The sequence below is a fragment of the Lutra lutra genome, chromosome X (assembly GCF_902655055.1).
Source record: "Lutra lutra chromosome X, mLutLut1.2, whole genome shotgun sequence".
NCBI classification, from domain to species: Eukaryota; Metazoa; Chordata; class Mammalia; order Carnivora; family Mustelidae; genus Lutra; species Lutra lutra.
In genome coordinates this window covers 61,769,003-61,786,298 of record NC_062296.1, presented here as the reverse complement: position 1 = coordinate 61,786,298, position 17,296 = coordinate 61,769,003, and the positions used below count along the sequence as shown (strand labels likewise).

The 17,296-nt window shown below is 39.2% G+C and overlaps 1 pseudogene; it reads right to left on the bottom strand.

Moving 5' to 3' along the window:
* Window positions 1-1,875: 1,875 nt before the first annotated feature.
* Window positions 1,876-12,263, bottom strand: LOC125091508 (60S ribosomal protein L27a-like; annotated as a pseudogene).
* Between the last annotated feature and the right edge of the window lie 5,033 nt (window positions 12,264-17,296).

Below are 17,296 nucleotides of genomic sequence, written 5' to 3'. Positions count from 1 at the left end.
TCCCAGTTCACCTGGCAACAAGTGAAAGAATACAACATTGGGAAAGATTGCATTCTAATAAAAACTGAGATTACTTAATGTAAACACACAATAGAGATGGTAAAGAGCAGATTGAAAAAAGCAAAAAAAAAAGAAAGAATAAACAATTCTTTAAACAATTAAGGAAAAGATGAAGGGATAAGGAAATAAAGTTTATAAATAAAATGAATAAAAATATAAGGATATATTTTTATGTTATATTTTCCACAGAATCAGATGATGCAAATTAAATGGAATAGGAACTTCAGGCAAATATCTTGTTTCTCCTTCCAGATCCACTCGGTGTCTTTTCCAGTCTGCTTTTTGTCCTATGAGGCTGAGCTATTGAGATGGCTTCAAGGGTTCAGTCTATGAGAGGCACCAGCATGAATTGGGAATGTGGGAGAAGAACCAGGCCCAGATATCTATTCCCCCAGCTGCCCACTGCTTAACAGTGGCCATGTTCCTCTACTGAAGGTCACAACCCTTATGCCTAGCCCTCCCTTAGACTCAGGTAGAGCCCACAGTTCTTTCTACATCCTGGAAAACTCTCCTTCCCTGTACCCTTTCAGACTCAGGGGTGGTCATTGAATCTCAGATGTTTTATTCCTCATGCTTTGTCGTCCCTTTGCTTTCCTTTAACCCTTTCCAAATCTCTGTAACTCACTAAACTCTACTCAATTACCTTATTTGAGAATTACATCATTATTATGCTACTTGAGATGGGCACAGATATATCCATGAGCCCTGCTGCTCAACTATAGACTCCAAAATTTAAAACCAGATATAGATAAGCTGGCTTTAACTCAGGCTCTAACTAAAACCCTTTGTGCTTATTTCTTATTGCACTTTCTTTGGGTGTTAATGAAGATGTTTTGCAATGACTGGAACTCCCCAGCTGCCAGGCCAAGAAAGACCTAATAACAACAAAATGCCTAGAAGGCCAAACTCCACATATCCTTCTCTGCCCATGATCCTGTGCTGATCACACAATGACCCCCACCATGACCATGCACTCTCTGCCTGCTTTCTTACTTGTTCTACCCTGAACCTCTCCCTATAAAACTCTAGGTGTCCATCTTGTGGGCAGAGAGGTTGGTTGTTAAGACTTGAGCCTGTCATCTGCCCAGCTGCCAGCACTCAAAATAAATGTCTCTGTCTCTTTTTCAAACCCTTGTCTCTTGAGTTATTGGCTTCTCTTGCAATGAGTTTATATGAGTTTGTTTGGCAACAGTGCTAGCAAACCCAACCAGGAGCTGTGCTTTCAATTTGTCCAGCTCCCCACCAGAATCCCTTAGGACAGAGCAGTTGTCCAGGGCAGCATATGGGGCTCACCGATTCATTTCCTGAGTTAGTAGCTGTGATAGATTGATCAGTAACATAAGCATTAATTTAAAAAAATAATAACATGAATAGAGGAAAAACTCCAGGCTTTAGGTCAGAGTCATCCATCTAGCAGAGAAGATAATGAAAGAAGTTTCTCGCTTTGAAATGAAAACAAAACAAAACAAAACAAAACCCTAGGATAGCACAAAGATTAGAAAGAGAATCATAAACTTATCCAGGCAGGGGGAAAATAGGTTACATATGATAAAATAATTTTAAAAGATCAGGCTGGTATTAGATCTTTTTTTCTGTAATGCTAATTGTCAGAAGACACTGAAACATCATCAACAAAATTTTGAAAGCCTACTTAAGCTGGAACAGAAAGTTGTTTACAGCCAGGCTGGAACTTAGGAGAGTGTACCATCCACAAATAGCTCTAAGTAGTATCTTCTTTCTTCTTCTTCTTCTTCTTCTTCTTCTTCTTCTTCTTCTTCTTCTTCTTCTTCTTCTTTCTTCTTCTTCTTCTTCTTTTTAAAGCACTTGTGAGCATTTAACAAACCTCCCTCCATGTCGCTTCAAACTACCAGAAAACAGGCCCCCCACATACACACCCTTAATCTCAGCTCTCCTACTGAACAATTTGGTCTTCACAATGACAGGCTGTTTGGGGAGCTTTCCCTTCCCTAAACTTTGTAGTAGGTCGATCCTACCACATCAATGATAGGAGCAGCTCCAGTCTTGTTTTTGGCAGTATTTACCTGTGTCTCCTCACTGACCAGGGTCCAGAGTTTATCAAGGCTGACTGTTGGGCAGAAGCTCTGGTTCCTCCTAAGTGGTAATGCCTCAGACCAACTTTTCCAAAGTAACCTTGGTGATATTTGTGGAAGAGAATCCTGTGGTGATGCATGCCATCAGCATTACCCCAGCCCCCTAAGTGCTTCTGGTGCTTGACGATGAGGCTGTGGCCATGGCTCACATAGCCCTGAAGTTTCTGGTTCTTTCTCAGTCTGGATGGCAAGTCGGCAGCCCAGCTGAAAGAGTGAGTAATATTTTCAAAAAAAGGATAAATTCCAACAAACCAAAATGTGTACTGCAAGTAATTTCAACAGAGAAAAAATATGATTTAAAAGCAATTGTAAGAGGTGCCTGGGTGGCTCAGTCAGCTGGGCATCCAACTCTTGACTTGGGCTCAGGTCATGGTCTCAGGGTGGTGAAATCAAGTCCCACATTGGGCTGTGTGCTCAGGGGGAATTCTCTCTGTGCTCCAGGTTCTCTCTCTGCCTCTCTCCCTCCTTCCCCCCACCCCTCGTTCAGCAGTTTTCTCTCTTTTTCTCAAATAAATAAATCTTTTTAAAAAAGCAATTGTGCTTTTAAAAAAAAGTAATTGTGCTGACTACTTGAGATCAGTAATATTTCTGTTCAGTGCTGAAATAATTGTTCACATAGTTATGGAATGTAATAAACAATTTTTGAAAGGACATGCAATTATAAAGTAAACTAATCCAGGTTTAATATCCCCGATTATTCTAACAAAAACAGTTAAGTACGGGGGAAGGGATAAAAATAAAATGTACCAATATTTCTTTTTTCTTTCTGTTTAAATGAAAAAAAAATTGCTTTGCAGTTGTTTCAAAGGAAAAAACTATTTAAATGCTTAGACAATTACAAAATAACTTAAATAAAACTTCTAAATCACAAACAAAAAGAGCAAGTTACAGCAAAAAGTCTGAAAGAACACACAGTAAACTATTAATAATATGTTAGAAAACAAAATTCAACTAATAAATCTGAAGATCTAATTGGCTTTACTAAATGATACGGGAATTGGGTAGCATTCCATCTAGCAAGCAGAGAGATGTTCTGAGGAGCTATACAAAAATGGAAGGTATTCATAGGCAGGAGGGTGGGGAAAGGAAGCTATTAACAAAAGAAAAGATTGTTTCAGACCAGGACTGCTGGTTTTGGGGGAGAAAGGCAACAGCAGAGTTTTTATCATGCAGATTACCTCACTATAGTGCTGATTAGAAAAGTTCAGAGTGACAGTTAAAAGGTCACATTTCCGCAGGATGTGAAGATGGTGGAGAAGTAGCAGGCTGAGACTACTTCAGGTAGTGGGAGATCAGCTAGATAGCTTATCTAAAGATTGCAAACACCTACAAATCCAACAGGAGATCGAAGAGAAGAAGAACAGCAATTCTAGAAACAGAAAATCAACCACTTTCTGAAAGGTAGGACTGGTGGAGAAGTGAATCCAAAGTGACGGGAAGATAGATAGACCGCGGGGGGGGAGGGGCCGGCACCCCGCGAGCGGCGGAGCAACAGAGCACAAAATCAGGACTTTTAAAAGTCTGTTCCGCTGAGGGACATCGCTCCAGAGGCTTAACCGGGGTGAAGCCCACACGGGGTCAGCGTGGCCTCAGGTCCCGCAGGGTCACAGAAGGATCGGGGGTGTCTGAGTGTCGCAGAGCTTACAGGTATTAGAACGGGGAAGCCGGCTACAGAGACAGAGCTGAGGAGTGAGCTCTAAGCTCAGGGTTACCTTGAACCGGTCGCAGGCTCGGTCAGCTCGGAGCGCAGCCGGAGGCAGGGTGACGGGAGTCATTGGGCTCTGTTCTCTGAGGGCGCACTGAGGAGTGGGGCCCCGAGCTCTCGGTTCCTCCGGGCCGGAGACCAGGAGGCCGCCATCTTCATTCCCGCCCTCTGGAACTCTACGGAAAGCGCTCAGGGAACAAAAGCTCCCAAAAGCAAACCCGAGCGGATTACTCAGCCTGGCCCCTGGTAAGAGCAGTGCAACTCCGCCTGGGGTAAAGACACTTGAGAATCACTACAACAGGCCCCTCCCCCAGAAGGTCAATGAGAAACCCAGCCAGGACCAAGTTCACCTACCAAGGAGTGCAGTTTCAATACCAAGGAGAGCATCGGAATTCCAGAGGAGGAGAAAGCAAAGCACGGAACTCATGGCTTTCTCTCCATGATTCTTTAGCCTTGCAGTTAATTTAATTTTTTTTCTTTTTCAATTTTTTTTCTCTTCTTCTGCTAATTTTTTTTAACTTTTACCCTTTTCTTTTTAATGTTTTTTAAATAGTTTATCTAATATATATATATATTTCCTTTTTATATTTTTTCTTTATTGGCTTTCTTTTTTTAATTGTTTCTTTTTATTTTCTGAACATTTTTATCCCCTTTCTCCCCCCTCATGATTTGGGATCTCTTCTGATTTGGCTAAAGCATATTTTCCTGGGGTTGTTGCCACCCTTTTAGTATTTTACTTGCTCCTTCATATACTCTTATCTGGACAAAATGACAAGGCGGAAAAATTCACCACAAAAAAAAGAACAAGAGGCAGTACCTAAGGCTAGGGACCTAATCAATACAGACATTGGTAATATGTCAGATCTAGAGTTCAGAATGACGATTCTCAAGGTTCTAGCCGGGCTCAAAAAAGGCATGGAAGATATTAGAGAAACCCTCTCGGGAGCTATAAAAGCCCTTTCTGGAGAAATAAAAGAACTAAAATCGAACCAAGTTGAAATCAAAAAAGCTATTAATGAGGTACAATCAAAAATGGAGGCTCTGACTGCTAGGATAAATGAGGCAGAAGAAAGAATTAGTGATATAGAAGACCAAATGACAGAGAATAAAGAAGCTGAGCAAAAGAGGGACAGACAGCTACTGGACCACGAGGGGAGAATTCGAGAGATAAGTGACACCATAAGATGAAACAACATTAGAATAATTGGGATTCCAGAAGAAGAAGAAAGAGAGAGGGGAGCAGAAGGTATATTGGAGAGAATTATTGGAGAGAATTTCCCCAATATGGCAAAGGGAACAAGCATCAAAATCAAGGAGGTTCAGAAAACCCCCTCAAAATCAATAAGAATAGGTCCACACCCTGTCACCTAATAGTAAAATTTACAAGTCTTAGTGACAAAGAGAAAATCCTGAAAGAAGCCCGGGAAAGAAGTCTGTAACATACAATGGTAAAAATATTAGATTGGCAGCAGATTTATCCACAGAGACCTGGCAGGCCAGAAAGAGCTGGCATGATATATTCAGAGTACTAAACGAGAAAAACATGCAGCCAAGAATACTATATCCAGCTAGGCTAACATTGAAAATAGAAGGAGAGATTAAAAGCTTCCAGGACAAACAAAAACTGAAAGAATTTGCAAATACCAAACCAGCTCTACAGGAAATATTGAAAGGGGTCCTCTAAGCAAAGAGAGACCCTAAAAGTAGTAGATCAGAAAGGAACAGAGACAATATACAATAACAGTCACCTTACAGGCAATACAATGGCACTAAATTCATATCTCTCAATACTTACCCTGAATGTTAATGGGCTAAATGCCCCAATCAAAAAACACAGGATATCAGAATGGATAAAAAAACAAAACCCATCTATATGTTGCCTACAAGAAACTCATTTGAGACCCGAAGACACCTCCAGATTTAAAGTGAGGGGGTGGAAAAGAATTTACCATGCTAATGGACATCACAAGAAAGCAGGAGTGGCAATCCTTATATCAGATCAATTAGATTTTAAGCCAAAGACTATAATAAGAGATGAGGAAGGACACTATATCATACTCAAAGGATCTGTCCAACAAGAAGATCTAACAATTTTAAATATCTATGCCCCTAACGTGGGAGCAGCCAACTATATAAACCAATAAATAACAAAATCAAAGAAACACATTGACAATAATACAATAATAGTAGGGGACTGTAACACTCCCCTCACTGAAATGGACAGATCATCCAAGCAAAAGATCAACAAGGAAATAAAGGCCTTAAATGACACACTGGACCAGATGGACATCACAGATATATGCAGAACATTTCATCCCAAAGCAACAGAATACACATTCTTCTCTAGTGCACATGGAACATTCTCTAGAATAGATCACATCCTCGGTCCTAAATCAGGTCTCAACCGGTATCAAAGGATTGGGATCATTCCCTGCATATTTTCAGACCACAATGCTCTGAAGCTAGAACTCAATCACAAGAGGAAATTTGGAAAGAACCCAAATACATGGAGACTAAACAGCATCCTTCTAAAGAATGAATGGGTCAACCAGGAAATTAAAGAAGAATTGAAAAAATTCATGGAAACAAATGATAATGAAAACACAACGGTTCAGAATCTGTGGGACACAACAAAGGCAGTCCTGAGAGGAAAATATATAGCGGTACAAGCCTTTCTCAAGAAACAAGAAAGGTCTCAGGTACACAACCTAACCCTACACCTAAAGGAGCTGGAGAAAGAACAAGAAAGAAACCCTAAACCCAGCAGGAGAAGAGAAATCATAAAGATCAGAGCAGAAATCAATGAAATAGAAACCAAAAAAACAATAGAACAAATCAATGAAACTAGGAGCTGGTTCTTTGAAAGAATTAATAAGATTGATAAACCCCTGGCCAGACTTATCAAAAAGAAAAGAGAAAGGACCCAAATAAATAAAATCATGAATGAAAGAGGAGAGATCACAACGAACACCAAAGAAATACAGACAATTATAAGAACATACTATGAGCAACTCTACGCCAACAAATTTGACAATCTGGAAGAAATGGATGCATTCCTAGAGACATATAAACTACCACAACTGAACCAGGAAGAAATCGAAAGCCTGAACAGACCCATAACCAGTAAGGAGATTGAAACACTCATCAAAAATCTCCAAACAAACAAAAGCCCAGGGCCAGACGGCTTCCCGGGGGAATTATACCAAACATTTAAAGAAGAACTAATTCCTATTCTCCTGAAACTGTTCCAAAAAATAGAAATAGAAGGAAAACTTCCAAACTCATTTTATGAGGCCAGTATCACCTTGATCCCAAAACCAGACAAAGATCCCATCAAAAAAGAGAACTACAGACCAATATCCTTGATGAACACAGATGTGAAAATTCTCACCAAAATACTAGCCAATAGGATCCAACAGTATATTAAAAGGATTATTCACCATGACCAAGTGAGATTTATCCCAGGGCTACAAGGTTGGTTCAACATCTGCAAATCAATCAATGTGATACAACACATTAATAAAAGAAAGAACAAGAACCATATGATACTCTCCATAGATGCTGAAAAAGCATGTGACAAAGTACAGCATCCCTTCCTGATCAAAACTCTTCAAAGTGTAGGGATAGACGGCACATACCTCAATATTATCAAAGTCATCTATGAAAAACCCACCGCAAATATCATTCTCAATGGAGAAAAACTGAAAGCTTTTCCGCTAAGGTCAGGAACACGGCAGGGATGTCCGTTATCACCACTGCTATTTAACATAGTACTAGAAGTCCTAGCCTCAGCAGTCAGACAACAAAAGGAAATTAAAGGCATCCAAATCGGCAAAGAAGAAGTCAAACTATCACTCTTTGCAGATGATATGATACTCTATGTGCAAAACCCAAAAGACTCCACTCCAAAACTGCTAGAACTTGTATAGGAATTCAGTAAAGTGTCAGGATATAAAATCAATGCACAGAAATCAGTTGCATTTCTCTACACCAACAACAAGACAGAAGAAAGAGAAATTAAGGAGTCCATCCCATTTACAATTGCACCCAAAACTATAAGATACCTAGGAATAAACCTAACCAAAGAGACTAAGAATCTATACTCAGAAAACTATAAAGTACTCATGAAAGAAATTGAGGAAGACACAAAGAAATGGAAAAATGTTCTATGCTCCTGGATTGGAAGAATAAATATGGTGAAAATGTCTATGCTACCTAAAGCAATCTACACATTTAATGCAATTCCTATCAAAGCACCATCCATTTTTTTCAAAGAAATGGAACAAATAATCCTAAAATTTATATGGAACCAGAAAAGACCTCGAATAGCCAAAGGAATATTGAAAAAGAAAGCCAAAGTTGGTGGCATCACAATTCCGGACTTCAAGCTCTATTACAAAGCTGTCATCATCAAGACAGCATGGTACTGGCACAAAAACAGACACATAGATTAATGGAACAGAATAGAGAGCCCAGACATAGACCCTCAACTCTATGGTCAACTCATCTTCGACAAAGCAGGAAAGAATGTCCAATGGAAAAAAGACAGCCTCTTTAACAAATGGTGTTGGCAACATTGGACAGCCACATGCAGAAAAATAAAATTGGATCATTTCCTTACACCACACACGAAAATAGACTCAAAATGGATGAGGGATCTCAATGTGAGAAAGGAATCCATCAAAATCCTTGAGGAGAACACAGGCAGCAACCTCTTCGACCTCAGCCGCAGCAACATCTTCCTAGGAACATCGCCAAAGGCAAGGGAAGCAAGGGCAAAAATGAACTTTTGGGATTTTATCAAGATCAAAAGCTTTTGCACAGCAAAGGAAACAGTGAACAAAACCAAAAGACAACTGACAGAATGGGAGAAGATATTTACAAATGACATATCAGATAAAGGGCTAGTGTCCAAAATCTATAAAGAACTTAGCAAACTCAACACCCAAAGAACAAATAATCCAATCAAGAAATGGGCAGAGGACATGAACAGACATTTCTGCAAAGAAGACATCCAGATGGCCAACAGACACATGAAAATGTGCTCCATATCACTTGGCATTAGGGAAATACAAATCAAAACCACAATGAGATATCACCTCACACCAGTCAGAATGGCTAAAATTAACAAGTCAGGAAATGACAGATGCTGGTGAGGATGCGGAGAAAAGGGAACCCTCCTACACTGTTGGTGGGAATGCAAGCTGGTGCAACCACTCTGGAAAACCGCATGGAGGTTCCTCAAAATGTTGAAAATAGAACTACCCTATGACCCAGCAATTGCACTGCTGGGTATTTACCCTAAAGATACAAACGTAGTGATCCGAAGGGGCACATGCACCCGAATGTTTATAGCAGCAATGTCTACAATAGCCAAACTATGGAAAGAACCTAGATGTCCATCAACAGACGAATGGATAAAGAAGAGGTGGTATATATACACAATGGAATACTATGAAGCCATCAAAAGAAATGAAATCTTGCCATTTGCGACAATGTGGATGGAACTAGAGGGTATCATGCTATCATGTTATCATGTTATCATGTTAAAAATCAATAATCCCCAACACAGACCTAGAGCGTACCTCTTTTGGGTTTTCTCCCTAACTCCCCCTTTTCTTTTCTTTTTTTTTTTAAGATTTTATTTATTTATTTATTTGACAGAGAGATTGAGATCACAAGTAGGTAGAGAGGCAGGCAGAGAGAGAGAGGGGAAGCAGGCTCCCTGCTGAGCAGAGAGCCAGACTCGGGGCTTGATCCCAGGACCCTGAGATCATGACCTGAGTCCAAGGCAGAGGCTTTAACTCACTGAGCCACCCAGGCATCCCCTAACTCCCCCTTTTCTAATAAATTCCCTCTCCTCTTGCATATGGTGGCAGTGAGATGGTCATCCATTATGCTGTTACAGTGCAATTGTGCCTTACCACAGCTCATAGGACCACAGGGGACAGCTGATCCAAGCTGGGATGCTAGACGTGGGCTTGAGAGAGCCAGTCATTCTATCTAGAGGCTTTAGCTTTTAGAAACACATCATTGGAACAGTTGCTGGCCTTGTTCCTCCTTGTGACTGGAGACCTGAGGAGCTGAAAGAGGGCTTTGGCTGCCTCCATTTTGACCTCAAACTTTTTAGTTGGGTTCTTCTTTCTAGCTTATCTCTTGGTTCAGGCAGAAGACCCTGAGGATAAAGCATCACCTGATGGGAACTGAAACTACCCCTTCAAGCAACAGGGACTGTCCTGAGCCAGCAAGACCCCATCTGTGATTGACCTCAAGATAGTGATCCATTTGACCTCTCACTGCCCACCTGCATGTACCTACCCACCTCTTCCCCAGATTTTCCTTATACAAACTTGCAAGTATTTTCAGTATTTTGCAGACAGTCTTTCAGCCTTTGCAGACATTAGTCCCCTGTCTTCCCAGTGTTGGCCTCACTGAAACAAATTCTTTTCTTGTTTCAACCCCACTCATTTCTCTGCCTTTGGGTTTTGTCAACGGCAAATGGCTGAACAAGGTCTGTTTGGGACTTCTCAGAGCCAGCTGCTCTTGCACCTGTGTGTGCAGCCTACAGAGCTGGTTTGCAGAGACTGGAAAGAATGAAGACAGAGTAGGTATGACAATGACTTGATACACTAGCTTCTTCCAGTTTTTTCCTGCACTCCAGCTGTGTTTTTGTAGGAATTTCAAAGCCACCTCAAGGTATCCTGCAGTAGTTCAGATCACAAGCTGGAACATTAGATTGCCTGGATTTGAATCTTCATTACTAGGTCTGAGGCCATTTGCAGGTTCCACTATCATTTGAAGCCTTGGCTGCTTCATCTCTAAGAGGGGAATAATATTAGGCCTTATTTTATAAGATTGTGGTGAATATTAAGTGAATTGATGCATTTTAAATGTTTGACATTAATTAAGTACTGGATATTAACTATTAATGATATTTAAGACTATTTTAATAAATTATGTTAATATTATATATTATTATTATACCTATTAATTAATTATTAATACCCTTATAATAAATTAATTTTTCTGCATAAGTACTTAGTATCAAGAGCCCATCCAGATCTGCAGTTCCTTTCTAGAAGCACATGAGGGATGATTTCAAAGGCTAGTGATGGGGTGGCAAGTGGGGTCACAACCAAGGAAGAGGAAAGGGACATAGTCAAATAGTTAAAGAGTATGAGCTCTTCAGTCACTAAGCACATTATTTATGTCCTGTTTTTGTCTTTTACTAGTCATGGGATCTTCCAAAAACTACTAAGCATTAAATTCTTTATTTGTAAAATTAGTATAATAATAGATCTGGCTCAAAGAGAAGTTGTCAAATTTTTTCAATGAGAATATATGCCAATTATCCAGCACAGAGGAATGCTGAACAAATATTTTATTATTTTAATTATTGTAATTAACTCCACATTTAAGTGACCAACACATCCAGTGGCCAAATTTAAGTTTGAGACGTAAGGATATAGACATGGTTTATACTTGTTTGTCAAGAGCCATAAGACTCATCAGCATGCCTTTTCCCTAATTTGTAACATCCCAGCTACAAGTTTGCTCTTCTTATAGATGGATTGCTTTAATTTCCTCAGATCTTAGATTGTTACTGTGTGTTAGTAATAAGATTTCTGCTTCAATGTCTTAAATCCAGCAGGGACTACTGAAGTTAATTTAGCCAATTGACGGAGTTATGTATTTAAAGTGAGAAAGGACCTAAGATCCACAAGTAAATAAAAATCTACAAAGTCCTTATAAGACAGGAGTTGAAGAGCTACTTGAATGTTTAAAAAAATCAAAGCCACAAAGCTTTCTTTTGTTTTTCCACTAACAAAATTTTCCAGGCCCTTGTTAAACCTCTACTTTACATGTACGCAGAAACGAATGAATGAACATATTATCAGGGCAAACCAAATCAATAAACATGAGGCCAGTGAAGAGATCTTTCCAAGCACTGATTCTTAACTTGGGTGCACCACAGAATCTCTTGGGAAGCCTTTTCAAAACATGTATTTTCAGGCCCCATAGACAGCTTTATTCAACCAGCACTTCTGGGTAATGCAACCAGGGAAACTGTATTTTCAAAAACCTCTCCACAGGATTGGAAGAAGCACCCAGGGCTAGGAATGTAAAGCAATTCCAGGCTGAAAGGCCTCAGAAAAGCAAATTACTCCCCGGAGTTTAAGGGTGTCCTTAATGGAACTGACTCCCACCTTTTGTTCTATTCTGAATATATCTTTGAGGCTCTGTGCTGTGACTGGGGGCCTCTTGAAAGGAGGAATCAGAATGGCCCAAAGAAGCCATGAGTCTGTGAGAAGAAGCATCTGGTTGAATTCTTTTTCCACATAAAACTGTAAAGCTGGCATCATTACAAGGTGTGATGTGGCCCCCATTCTACACCCTCTCTGTGTCTATGCTCTTTGCCCTGTATCTTTAAAATACCCTCCCACTCTGTGTATGGTTTCTGCCCCTTCCTTGGTTCTGGGGTTGGCCATATGACTTGCTCTGGTCATTGGGACTTTTAGAAATGTGAACAGGTAGGGGCATGGAAAATCATTTCTTGTTCCCGTTAGCTCTCTCATGCATAGGCCTTTCCCATGAGAATGTGGCCTTCTAGAGAATGAGGTCTGTGCATCAATCTATGTAGCTAAATTGTCCTAACTGGGGTGACTGATCATCAGCCAACCTCCAGAGCCTAGCCAAAAGATCTGAGCTCCATAGCCAGCATGCTATTGACTTCAGATGCACAAGTGAGTCCAAGTGAGTCCAGAAAAACTTTCTCATCCACCCAAGGTTTCACAAGTTAATAAATCCTTATTGTTTTAAGCCATTTGTGGAACACTTTGTTACACAGCATTACTGTCAGAAGAAATAACTGATACCCAAGAAAATCTAGGTATTTGTGGTCCCAAGAATCACAACCATAAGAATTATATTAATTTAAAAACATCCTCAGGAGGGCCTGGGTCGGTCAGTGGGTTAAGACTCTGCTTTTGGCTCAGGTCATGATCTCAGGGCCCTGGGATTGAGCCCCTCATCAGGCTCTCTGCTCAGCAGGGAGCCTGCCCCTCCTTCTGCCTGCCTCTTTACCTACTTGTGACCTCTGTCTGTCAAATAAGTAAAACCTTAAAAATATATACATACATACATATATACATACATCCTCAAATATTTTTCTGAACCCATCTTCCTCTCTGTATCTTCATAGGTATTATCAATACATTGCCTAAAATTGGTAGGGGCCTATGAAGGGTTGAGGTAAGGACAAGTAAACATGAGTAGTGTAGGGGAGAAAAAAAATGATTTGCATTCTATCCATCTTAGTTTCATTGACTGGGGCCTACAAATCTAACTGATAAAAGACAAATTCACAAGAGGAAAAACAGCTTTAATTAGTATATGTGCAACACAGGGGTTTTACCAAAAAATGACACTCAAGGAGGTGGCCAGATGATTGAGGCTTATATACCTCTTTTGCTAAACAAAAGAAAAGAGATTTAGGGCTTCTGGGGGTGGGGGCAGGCAAGTTACAGGAAGGTGACAAGAAAAAGTGTAGTCAAGAGAGTTGGTTAGTACAGTCTGTCAGGCAGATTTAAGTCGGGTGCCTTCTCCATTGTTAAGACTTGTTGTTTATGATAAGGAAAGGGAGAGAGCTCTACAAATGGAAATTTCCTTTATAAGTGGAAATCTTTATATAAATGGAAATTTCCTTTTTATTTTTATTTATTTTTTTTAAGATTTTATTTATTTATTTGACAGAGAGAGATCGCAAGTAGGCAGAGAGGCAGGCAGAGTGAGAGGGGGGGAAGCAGGCTCGCTGCTGAGCAGAGAGCCCAATGTGGGGCTCGATCCCAGGACCCTGGGATCATGGCCTGAGCTGAAGGCAGAGGCTTTAATCCACTGAGCCACCCAGGTGCCCCAGAAATTTCCTTTTTAAAAGGAAAACTCGTGCCCTGTTTTTAGTGCTTTTCTAGTGTCTGCTGGTTATAAATGGCCTTTAGCTCAAAATAATCTACATGCCAAAGAGTCATATTTTGGGGTGGCATCTTCTTGTACCCTTCATTGTAAAAAACTCTAAAGAGAAGAGGAAATTTGTGGTTAGAGAAAGGTGTGGACCCTAGAGCCAGAAGGACAAAAGAATATAAGCAGCAGAACAGAGCATGAAAAAGTAGTCCTGAAAAATAACAGTTGAAGAATCTATAATGGAACCTGATTTTTCACTCTGCTTTTTAGTCATGTACTGATTCTTACTAGAAATGGTCCACTTAATCACCACTATATTTTCACAGATTCTACTGTGATCCCAGACTAAGATCCTTAGGTGAACCTTTGGTTGGAGTCTGCCAAGGAAGCCTGTGCACTCTTGTTGGAAACAACAGTTGTATGGGGATATAGACTGTTTCAGCCCATTTGAGCTAAGTCCCAGCACTTGCTTTTAAGTAATAACAGCAAATTGAAATGAAGAAATGAAAGGGATTTGTTTTTAAAATGCCATGAAAAGTGCTCTGGGCTAGATAGTCTTTCCAGAAACCTGCATTCTGATTCCTTACCTCCTTATGATTCTTTATGATTTTAGGAAATATCATAAAATAATTAGAAGACAGTGTGGGTACATGTAATATTGGTACATTTTCCAGTGGCAGAATCAATAAGGAAGAATATCAAGAGAAGAAGAAATCTGATTAAATAAAAAACTGAAAGTGATTCCATTATAAAAATGCAATAAATCAAAATGAAAAGCAAATAACAAATGAATAAAATATTTATAACATATATGACAGATAGCAGTTTGATATCTTTAATATAGAAAAAAACTCTTCTAAAATAATGAGAAATGACAAATTGCTTAGTAGAAAAATGGGCAAAACATATAAACTGTCATTTCACATAGTAAGAAATATTATGGCCAACAGGCATATAAGATATTCAAACTCACTAGCAATAAAGAAGGCAAATTAAGACTTTTGCTTCTGGCCAAGATGTGGTAACAGGGACTAGAATTACCTTCACACTTGAAACATCTAAATAAAAGAGAAATAAATATATGAAATGACAGTTTTCAAGACACTGGATACCAGGTGATGAAGGACAATGATCCCTGTGGGATGAGAAACAAATGAGGTCAATCCTGTCATTACTCAGGTTACTCAGAAAAGAGAGTTTCCAGGCTGAGGCACATGGAGGGACAACCCAAGTAGAACACAGAAAACTTCCTGAGTTGAGGAGACAGAGCTAAGAGTTCAGGGAGACCAGGATGTCTGGAGTTTACAAGATGGGATACTGGAGAGGAGAGAAATTCAGGGAGAGAGAACTCCAGAGGTCCAGAGATCTATAGAGTGTTCAGCATAGCAGAACACGTGTGATAGGAAACTATGTAAAGCCAGGGAAACAATCATTTGGAAGGATTAAAGTACTACACAGTACTCATGCAAGGCTGGGAACAGTGCCTACTTATATTAGCCAGATTGGAAAACCTGTAATTTATGGGACATTGGATAAACAAGTTAGGAAGATTTTGCCTGAGTACAAGGGAATAATTAACTCTTGTGGGGTTTAGGACACATTACTGCAAAATATGGCAACTTGGCATATTGAAATTTTAAGCTGAAGGAATTCACAAAATGGCATGTATATAGGAAGGACTTTCTGATCTTCCGAAGCAGATCATAAGACCCTTGTGCGAAAGGTGTCCTCCTTTTACCTGGAGAAAAAAAGCATTCTTATCTCCAGATTAGGGACACCCAGAAGAACCTGAAGGAACAGGTTTTGCTGTTTCTCCCTGTTTACTACACTTAGCTCATACTCCTTTGCCCTATCATATTTTCCCATAACTTCTCACTTTTCATCAATCCTAGCATAAAAAGTGCTCAGGCTTAACTGTTTCTTCAGGTCTTCATTTATTTATGAAGGCTCCTATGTCACATAAAACTTATATTAAATAATTTTTAAAACTTTTTTCTTGTTAATCTCTTTTGTTACAGGGTCCCAGCCAAGAACTTAGAAAGGTAGAGGGAAAATTATATTTTCTTCCCCTACAGCCCTATAGTATGCACTGCTCCAGACCTAGTAAATCATAAAAGCAAAACATGGGGGATCAAATGTTTCCAAATAATGTGACCATATAGCAGTAGTAAAAGCTTAAAAATATTTACAGGAATACAAAAACATCCAAGACCCAAGTTAAAATTCACAACTTGTGCATCTAATCAAACATTTCCAAGCATGTAAAGAAGTAGAAGATTCCAGTGAAAACTGACCCATATGAGGATAATCAATCAATAGAAGGTAACACAAAATTAACACAGATGCCTAAAATTAGCAGGTAAGAACATTAATAGTTACTATAATATATTCTGTATACTCAAAAAGTCAAGTAGAGACATGGAAGATATTAAAAAGTCTCAAATTGAACTTACGGAAATGAAAACTATAATGTATGAGATATATTAAATATACTAAATGGGATTAAGAAAATTTTACTCATTGCAGAAGAAAAGGTAAGTGAACATGAAGGCATAACAACAGAAACAATCCAAAATGAAACACAGAGAAAAAAATTATAAAGCAAATAGTCTATATGCAAAAAAAAAACACAGACATATATCTCACATCTCATACAAAAATTAACTCAAAATGGATCACAGACCTAAATGTAAAACATAAATATTTAAAATGTCTATAAAGGAAATAAAGCACAAATCTGTATGTTAGATTTGGTGATGAGCTTTTAGATACAAGACCAAAGGCATGATCCATAAAGAAACAATTGGCAAGTTGGACTTTCACTAAATGTAAAACTTTTACAAAAGGCATTGTTACTAATATGAAAAGAAGACAAGCCGCTGATCAGGAGACCATAATTACAAATTGAATATCTGCTAAAGGACTTATATTCAGAATATCTAAAGAACTCAAGAATAAAAAATAACCCAAATAAAAATGGGCAAAAGATCTGAACAGACACTTTGCCAAACAGAATATACAGATGGCAGATAAGCAGATGAAGTGACGGTCCACATCACTGCTATCAGGGAAATGTACATTAAAACCAGAATGAAATAACATTGTAGCCTAGAAAGGCTAAAGTGAAAGTAGTATCTGATAATACCAAGTACTGGTGAATATACAGAACAACTGGAGTTCTCATAAATACCTGATGGGAGTGAAAAAAAGGTACTGCCACTCTGAAAAATGGTTTGGTATTTTCTTATAAATTTAAACTTATACTTATCATATGACCTAGCAGTCCCACTACTAGGCAGTTTCCTGCCTGAGATCAATAAAATCTCAGAACCTTGTAAAAACCTGCCTGTGGATGTTTATAGCAGTTCTAGTCATAATATCTAAAAACTGGAAATAACCCAAATGTCTATCAGCAGTTGAAAAGATGAACTGTGGTATATTCATGCATGAATAGGAAAGGAAC